The following is a 10,378-nucleotide window of genomic DNA, read 5'->3' as shown; positions in this document are numbered from 1 at the left end:
ACATGACCTGGGCCCTTCACATTCCTGGCACTGTTTCCGGTTCTCCTGGAATCATTGGGAGACTCTGAAGCAGGAATAATAGGAATAAGTTACATACTTTTATTGTGTAGATACACTAAAAAAGCCTTATCACGTGCTAAGGTATGTATAATATAAACAAGACCTGAAGACCCTAAGGTATCCTCATACTCGTAAGTAACATCAACAAGGGATCTGACAAAAGTGTCGAAGAACACGTGTCTACTGTTTCTTACAATGACGGTCCCATTTGGGAGATTTGGATTACGTTTTTATCAGCAATAGCCAATGCCAGGACACATAACCTGGACATTTCAGATTCCTTGTGCAGCCCCATGTTCTCCTGGAATCGATGGGAGACTCTGAACCCAGAATAACAATAATACCGACAAAAATAAAAGATTAATTAGTTACATTATTTTAGTGTGTAGCCAGAATAAGGAAGCTTTGCTACATGGTAAGACATGTGAAATATAACCAAGTTCTGGAGACCCTCAGGTAACTTCTTGTGTAACATCAACCAGGAATCTGACTAAGGTGTTAAAGAATGTATGTGTCTGCTACTGTTGTTTACAGAGACCTTGACCCCATTGGGGAGAATTGGATTTTTTTTTTTTTCTATTAGCAGTGACCCATGCCAGCACACATAACCTGGGCCCTTCAGAATCCTTTGTGACCTTGACCTCATTAGAGAGATTTGGATTTTGTTTTCTATCAGCAATAGACCATGCCAGGACTCATAACCTGGGCTCTTCTGTTTCCTTGCGCAGTCTCCAGTTCTCATGGAATCGTTACGAGACTATGAGGCAAGAATAGCAAAAATAATACCAGCAAAATCAATAGTCTCCACATATGCAGCAGGTGGAGACTAATAACATCAAGGAATGCAATTCACCTATGTAGAATGTGGACACAAATTAGTTGCATGTTTTCATTGTGTAGTCACTGTAATAACACTTTACTTTTTTTTTTTTTTTTTTTTTGCTTATCGACCATTGGGGCGGGAGCCCATGGTCATTAAGGCATATATATATATATATTCATTCATTCATTGCCAGACGCCATGTATCCCAAACGGGGTGGCCAAGGGCTTAGAGTTAATTGTTTTACAGGGAGGGGCACTAATCCTCCACCAACCCCACTTGACACGTAGGGATGCCAACAGCATCTGGTGTTCCCAGGCGGTCACCCATCCAAGTACTAACCAGACCCAACGTTGCTTAACTTCGCTGATCGGACGGGAAGCAGTGTACTCAACGTGGTATGACAACTATATATATATATATATATATATATATATATATATATATATATATATATATGTAATATAAACAATATCTGAAGACTCCAAGGTAACTTCTTGTGTAATATCAACAAGGGATCTGACGAAGGTGTCAAAGAATGCATGTGTCTGCTACTGTTTCATACAATGATTTTGACTATTGGGGAGATTCAGATTTTTTTTTTTTTATCAGCAATGGCCCATGCCAGGACACTTAACCTGGGCTCTTTCATATTCCATGCACAGTCTCTGGTTCTCGAGTAGTTACGAGACCCTGAGGCGAGAATAATAATAATAATAATGAAAGAAAAGCATTTGGGAGCCGAATGCTACTCACCCGCCAGAATATGCTGTTGGCAAAGTCCAGGATTTAGGCCATATCTTGATACCAAAAAGGTTTCACGATGATAACTCAAGCCATTCATGAGATATAATGGTGCTAAAGGTGGGTGATAAAAGCTAGTTAACCTTTGGCAACCATTTTGGTGACCTTGACCATGACCGCAAGTGCCCATTTTTGAACTAGTCCAAGATTTTGGCCATATCTTAATACCCAAAAGGTTTCATGTTCATAGCTCAAGCCATTCATGAGATATAATGAGAATACACACACACACACACACACACACACACACACACACACACACACACACACACACACACACAGATGCAGGCAAAAACATTATCGCTCCTCCTTCTAAAGGCAGGCGATAATAATAACAGCCAAAACGATGGTCTCCACCTATGCAACAGGTGGAGACAAATAATAATAACTAGAACTCTGTAAATGTCCCACGGACAGTCATTATTCTCCACCTGCTGTTTCTTATAGTGACCTTGACCGCATAGGGGAGTTTTGGATTTTTTTTTCTTATGTCAGGAATGGTCCATGCCTGGAAAAATTTGGGCCCTTGAAATTCCATAGGCAGTCTCCAGTTCTGCGAGACTTTGAGGCCGGAATAATAATCATTATATACCTGTTATTCATGCGTATCCACAGAAAGGAAGCTTTGTCACGTTGTATATAAGGTAAAGATATGTTTAGTATAAACAAGATCTAAGCCCCTAAGGTAACTTTTTGTGCAACATCAAGGGATCTGATGACAAAGATTTTGAAGAACGCATGTGTCTGCTAATATTTCTTACAACGACCTTGGCTCCAGTAGAGAAATTTGGATTTATTTTCCACCAGCAATGACCGATGCCAGGACATAATCTGTGGCCTTCGTTCCATGCACAGTCTCTGGTTCTCCTGGAATCATCGGGAGACTCTGAGGCAGGAATAATACTTATTATGTATATTTATTGTGTAGCCATGATAAGGAAGCTCTGCTAGTTGGTTTGTTTAATATACCGTACTTCCCGTGTCATAGGACGCACTTTTTTTCCACAAAAATAACCTTAAAAATCACCCTGCGTCCAGACATGAGGCTGTAGCAGCACACGAAGATATTCGAGCTGGAGGTGGGGATATTGTTTGATAAATTGTTCAAAAATATATATAAAACCATAATATATTCAGAATACCACGGAAAAGCTCTGTATGGTCGTCTCACTCGGCTGTTTGTTTACTTTTGGGTGGGTTAAACTCGGTTTCGTTGTTGTTGTTGTTGTTGTTGTATGGTTCAGCTCAGCAGACGAGAGTCATGACACTCTTTAAGTTTTATTATGTGAATAAAAGATGACTTCTTTTATTATCTGTGCTTTACTTACCATTATCTTGAAATAAGTCAGTGGTCAGTGGGAGACGAAAACTCCGATGATTTGAAATCTCCAGTCCATACAACAAAGTCAGCTGACATGGTAAGCGTGTGTTTAAATATATATATATATATATATATATATATATATATATATATATATATATATATATATATATATATATATATATATATATATATATATATATATATATATATTATAGTTTGCTATGGCTGTGCTATTATAATACCAGGTAATGAAGTAGACAATAGCTAATACATTGGAAGAAAGACTAAAAATATTCATAGATAATTATTAGCAAGAGTATGAAGGTAGTAAACGTAGTAATGGATTCGTCAGTCGTCGTTGCTGATGTTCCTTAATTATTTCCGGCTTTTTTTATCCGGATATTGCCTTGTCTGTTTGGGGGAGCGTCCAGTGTCAAGGGGCGTCCTATGACACGGGAAGTACGGTAAACAAAGCCTGAAGACCCTAATCCACATGAGGAACATCATCAAGGGATCTGACAAAGGTGTCGAAGAAGACATGTGTCTACTACTGTTGCTTACAATGACCCTGATCCCATTTGGGAAATTTGGAGTTTGTTTCTATCAGCAATGATCCACGCCAGGACACATAATCTGGGCATTTCATATTCCCTGTGCAGTCTCCAGTTCTACTGGAATCGCTGTGAGACTCTGAACGAAGAATAATAATAATAGCAGAAAAACAAAAGTTTCAAGTTATGTAGTATTTGGAGATTAATAAGTTACAACATTTGCGTGTGTAGCCACAGCTGGGAGGATTTAATGTGGGAAGATACATGTAATATAAACAAGTTCTGAAAATGCTCAGGTAAATTCTTGTGTAACATCAACAAGGAATCTGACAAAGGTGTCAAAGAACGTATGTCTGCTACCGTTTCTTGCAGTGACCTTGACCCCACTGGGGAGATTTGATTTCTTTTTCTTTCAGCAATGGCTCATGCCAGGAGGCATGACCTTCACCCCATTAGGGAGATTTGGATTTGTTTTCTATCAGCAGTGAACCATACCAGGACTCATAACCAGTGCCCTTCCGTTTCTTTGTACAGTCTCCGGTTCTTGTGGAATCATTACCATAATCTGAGGCGAGAATAATGAAAATATACCAGCAAAAACAGTCTCTACCTACATAGTAGGTGAAGACTGATAATATCAACAAAAACAATACACCTCCAGAAGAGGTAGACACCTATTAGTTACATTTTTAATAAACAGTCACATAACACTTCACTGCGTGGTAACATATGTAAAATAAAAACAAGAACTGAAGGCCCCAGGGTGACTTCTTGTGCAGCATCAACAACGACTCTGACAAATGGTCAAAGAACGCAAGAGTCTGCAACTGTTTCCTGCAATGATCTTGACCCCATTGGGTAGATTTGGATTTTTTAAAAATAAGCAATGGCCCATGCCAGGACACATAACCTGGGCCCCTTCAGATTCCTTGCACAGTCTCTGGTTCTCCTTGAATAGTTGCGAGACCCTGAGGTGAGAATAATAATTATAATACCAGCAAAAACAATAGTCTCAGTAATAACTAGAACTTTGTCAATATCCCACTGACAGCCATTAGTCTCTACCTACTGTTTCTTATAGTGACCCTGACCCCACTGAGGATTTTTTTTTTTTTAATCAGCAATGGTCCATGCCCGGACATAACCTGGGTCCTTCAGATTTCTTAGTCTCCAGTTCTCCCGGAATGGTCGGGAAACGCTGAGGGCAGAATAATAATTATACATCAGTTACATGTTCTTTTTGTGTATCCACAGAAAGGAAGCTTTACCATGTGGTATATTATGTAAAGTATGTGTAATAAAAACAACATCTGACGACCCTAAGATAACTTCTTGTGCAACATCAACATGATCTGAACACAAAGGTGTCGAAGAACGCATATGTCGGCTATGTTTCTTACAACGACCTTGACTCCATTAGGGATATTTTTTTCCCACCGCCAATGACCCATGCCAGGACACATAACCTGGGTCCTTCAGGTTCCTTGCAGAGTCTGGGGTTCTCGTGGAGTCCTTGCGAAAGTCTAAGGCGGGAATAACAATAATACCAGCCAAAACAATAGTCTCCACTTACTGTATGTAGTAGATTGAGTCTAATACTACTAATAATAACAATAATAATAATATTAAATAATAATAATAATAATAATAATAATAATAATAATAATTATAATAATAATAATTCATTCATTCATCATCCAATCCTACGTTCCCCGGGGCTAGGTAAGTTGGTCCTGACATTTAAGATGAGAGTGACCAGCCTCACTCATCCCTGAGTGTCATTACGTGAGCAATAAACCCCAACCACTCCTTCGATATAAACCTTCACCGGCTCAATCCGATTGGAGCGCCGTAATTACCCACTAAAACACCATGTGACAAAATTTGGTTAAATGGTTACTACCCAGTTTAATAAATGGTTTCCTGGTGTACAGGAAATCATTTGGCTTGTCACCCAGTGTAGAGTCACCCACAGACAGAAAGACGAGGAAAGAATGAAGGAAAGAAAGACAGAAGAGGATGGAAGGAAAGAAGGATGGAGGAGAGGAAAGGGCAGACACCCAAGAGCAGCACTGCATCGAGTGAGTGGATGGTGAGCACCCCCACCTACAACAAATAATAATGATAATAATAATAATAATAATAATAATAATAATAATGATAATAATAATAATAATAATAATAATAATAATACCAATGGCAAGAATAATAAAATTTCACACAGGATTGTGTGAAACTTTATCTGGATGTCTACAGCCTGACATCTCAATCCCGTTCGGGTGGCCACAAACAGATCTTCTCCATGTCGCCCTGTCCAACTCCATTTCACTTCCCCTCCCCCAGCTCACGCTTCCCTCTCTCATACACCTCTCCACCCCCATCCCTCCATGTTGTCCTCGGTCTCCCCCTCCTTTTCCCCCCTCCACCTCACTGACCTGCACTCTCCTCATTAGTCTCTCACTCTTCATCCTCTCCACGTGGCCAAACCACCTCAGTGTATATTCTCCTAATGCTTTCTATCACATCCACGTCTACATGACAGCGCTCCTTCACTTCCTCATTTGTCAGTCTGTCTCACCATGTAACTCCACATGCACCTCCTAAATAACTAATTTCCACTGCTCTCTCTCTCTCTCTTGACATGTGCCCTTGCAACAGGGTCCTAGTTTCACTTCCATTCGTTACAGTTGGTATTACAGTACTATTAAGCAGCAGCTTTTTTACTTACATGCTCACTTCCTCATTCCTTATCACTGTTTTCAAAGAACCAGCAACCTTTCTTCCCTGTTGTACCCCCTCATGGACTTCATCCTCTAAACTTCCATCCTTACTCATCGCACTACCTAAGTACATGCGCACACATTTTCCATTTCCTCACGATCTAACCTCGCTGTACACTGAGTGACAGAGTGGACAGACAAGGAATGTGGAAAATATTAAGAATATATAGAGTGATCTGGAAGCTGCTGAATGCCATGAAGAGTATGTATTAGGGCTGTAAGGTTGTAGGACGTGTGGATGGTGAACTGCGTGAATTTTTCAGTCTGAATGTTGGACTGAAACAAGGATATGTCATGTCTCCTTGGTTGTTCAATCTGTATATGGATGGCGTTATAAAAGAGATAAAGGCAGGGGAGAGGATTTTGGAATGGCCCTAATGAGACAGGTCAACGTCTGAAAACTTCCTGTTCCGTTGATTGCAGATGATACTCTACTGTTAAATGAGGACAAAGGTCAACTGCAAGGCATGGTGAATAAGTTTGAGAGTGTGTAAGGAACGGAATCTAAAAGTGACTGTAATGAAGAGTAAAGTTGTGGTCTGCGAGAGAAGTCACCGAAATTATAAAAATAATAATAATAGTAATAATAATAGTACTAGCAGCAGCAGCAGCAGCAGCAGCAGCAGCAGCAGCAGCAGCAGTAGTAGTAGTAGTAGTAGTAGTAATAATAATAATAATAATAGTGGTAGCAGTAGTAGTAGTAGTAGTAGTAATAGTAGTAGTAGTAGTAGTAGTAGTAGTAGTAATAATAATAATAATAATAATAAAAACAATAATAATAATAATAGTAATAACAGCACGGTAAGGATGATATAGAGGGAATGATTCTCAAAAAGAATGCATCTAGAGCAGCGAACATAACATCAGGTCATATTTATATCCATATCATTTTATGTTTATTCGCATTTATTATCCCGTCTGTCTGTCTGTCTATTTATATGCCTGTCTTTCTGTTGCTTTGTTTGCCTGTCTGAGCGTCTGCCTCGCTGTGTGTAAAGCCTGGAATAATTATGTAGTATTTACAATACCGCGGCTGAAAAATGCCTTACCTGAATATGCAACTCATAAATAATATGAAATGAACATGGGAATAACATGATGCTCATAAATATAACATCTGAAAAATATAAGCCTTAAAAATTTAACGAATGACATTTTTACTAAATAGCAACATACCACCAAACAAAACATAAATGATGTAATACAGAGCAAAACAATACCCTAAGGTCTCAGACTAACGCCTGAATATCTTTTATTACTGAACATATTTAAATGAAACTCCTAACATTCAAACTTCAATTGTTGTCACTTATTCTTTGAATATGAGAAACTCCCCGACATACAAACTTACTGAGCTGTGTACCGGAAATGACATGTTACTCTTTCTTCAGCATGGAGCTAAGTGGTCATTAGTTGGCTAACTGAAATAATCCATTGATCATATCTTTTGTTCTCCTGACTTAATTATGATTGTTTTCCTGGTTTTTGTCCCATCTTAAACGAAAAGGATTTAAAACTAAGCTTCGTACACTTAATTAACAAAAACAATTAAGGAGGATACATTTATCACAGTGGATAAGTTGCACGTCCATCTCGGCAGTTACTTCAACAAACAAGGGATGTGGCTATAGCACATCTAATGTCTGACTTGGCTCGTATCTCTGACCAGGGTAAAAGTAATCTTGTTGTTTTTAATGCATCAAAGACTCAGTTCCTTCTATCTACCCGACAAAATCTTCCACAGAAGTACACACTAGTGTTTAATGATATCCAGCTCAATCCTGCATCATCCTTAAACATACTTCGGCTTCATTCTCTTGGGATTTAAATGGAAAGATCATATTACATCTCTTGTAGGATCTTATTCCAAGACATTAGGTGTGATATGCCGTCTCCATACCTTCTTTACCCCTACAAAGTTGTCGACTTTATACACTGGTTATATTTGCCACTGTGTAATGTACAATACTCATGTGTGGGGAGGCTCCCCACATACAGCTCTTCTCAATAGGGTGGAGTCAAAGGCATTTCGTCTCATTAACTCTCCTCCTCTTACCGGCTCCCTTCAACCTGTCTCTTAGCTGCACTATTGCATCTTTATAGCTTTTCTATCGCAACTTCAATAGTCAAGCTCCTCTGAACCGCCTGCTTGCATCCCTCCACCTCTACGACGGACGCGTAGTACCCGTCTAGCAACAAACTCTCATCCCTTTTCTGTCCAGCTCTCTAATGCAAGAGTTAATCGTTACTCCCAGTCCTTCATTTATGCAACAGGTCAACTCTGGAACTGTCTCCCTCTGGCTGTATTTCCTACTTCTTATGATCTGTCTTTCAAACGCACTGTGTCCAGGCATCTCGAAGTGAATGGATCTTCTCCGACCTTTGGTTCCTATTTTCTTGCATTAAAAAAAAATAATAATAATAATAAATAAATAAATAAATAAGTGGCTCCAAAGATTCTCTAGTTTGAAACACCTGCTTCAGTTATGCTTAAACGCTGAAGAAGAATACTTTCAAAACTTGGTGTAAATGTGGATAAATTGTAATGAATTACAAAAAGCAAGTACCGAATTTCGCTGATATTGGTTCATATATATATATATATATATATATATATATATATATATATATATATATATATATATATATATATATATATATATATATATATAAATATATATATATATATTTATTGAGATTATTCTGTGGCATCGGAGTACTGCATAATAATGTAAAAGAGTACAACATAAAATTAAAAATGTTAGGTACAAGTGTAGAATAAATCATTCAGTTCTTTACAGGCCCATCAGGGGTTTAGAAGTCCGGGGCTAGGTTACGTAGTCCAGACATTTAAACATTGTAAGCAGTCACTCTTCCGTGGGTGGTATTATGTTATCAATAAAACCCAACCACCATTGGTTATTTACCCACTGGACCACATCCGACGGGAATGCCTTGACCCATTGATCCACCATACGTGCATCTGGCTATATAATAACAACACAATTATTATATGGTTGTCAGGGCTACAAGAAAGCTTTTGGCTTGTCACTCAGTGTAGAGTGGCGTGGACGTAGCACTACTGTATCAAGTGAGCGCCCCCATCTACCATCATTGTTTGATGCCAACAGTTGCAGGTGCTTATGGGCAGTATGATAACACCTTCAGTCGGGTGAAGCATATTATATTTAGTTATTCCTATTTACAGACGATTTTATTCATCTTAGAGAAAGATTATCGATTTGGAGGAAAAGATATAACCATCACTAACGTCAGGCCATTTTAAAACTGCATATAATTATCTGGAGACCGCAAAATGAAATATAAAACTCATCTGATTGGAGAGGTTAATTCAGGCTACATCTGACTCCTATAATTCGATAAGTCTTCCTTATGCACAAAACCGTCTGGAGGTAGCCAGAGTGGTAGTAGTTTTAACCCGAGTTTCATCTGAAACGTGACCATTGTGGACTGCAGGCCGAAGTTACCTTTCTTCGGCAGTCCACTCTCCTCCCCTCCTCGTACGGGGGGAGGGGGGCATGAAAAACGTTCGTATAATCGAGCAGAAGAGCCGCTCGATACTGTATGATGGATTTCTGGTGATTAGGTGAGTTAAGGTGCTCCAGCTGGCTTGGCCTACAAGAGTGATGGGGTTGGTAGGTAGAACAGTTACACTAAAAAGTAATTAAATGAAAAATTACAAAAAAATAATAATAATAATAATAAATACAGCAACCTTACTGAATAAAGATCTTTGCTAACCAGACGAGAAACGAGCACTCAGTGTTTTATCGTCATTAGCAAATATAGCAGGTGATAGGTGTAGCAAAATATAGCAGTTGTGATGTAAAAGTGAATGACAGGCAAGGATGCTCCCTCTGACCTTATCTGATGTGTTTCATATTTCAGGTGACTGCAACGAGTAACAAGCTTAACTGTTTCCTGTAATCCAGGAACCCATTTACTCCCTTAGGTGGTAACCATTTAACTAAATTGGAGGCCGGTGGTGTAATGGATTAAAGAGCTCAAAATAGATGA

The 10,378-nt window shown here is 38.9% G+C and overlaps 1 non-coding gene across 1 annotated transcript; it reads right to left on the bottom strand.

The window, feature by feature from the left end:
• Positions 1-1,174: 1,174 nt before the first annotated feature.
• On the bottom strand, positions 1,175-1,293 carry LOC145400590 (5S ribosomal RNA). Its single transcript, XR_013897473.1, has one exon. It is a non-coding gene; the product is annotated as a 5S ribosomal RNA (ribosomal RNA).
• Between the last annotated feature and the right edge of the window lie 9,085 nt (positions 1,294-10,378).

The sequence above is a fragment of the Coenobita brevimanus genome, chromosome 52 (assembly GCF_032717465.1).
Source record: "Coenobita brevimanus isolate Jiangsu-jjx chromosome 52, ASM3271746v2, whole genome shotgun sequence".
Lineage (NCBI taxonomy): Eukaryota > Metazoa > Arthropoda > Malacostraca > Decapoda > Coenobitidae > Coenobita > Coenobita brevimanus.
This window is presented reverse-complemented; position numbering and strand designations above follow the sequence as displayed.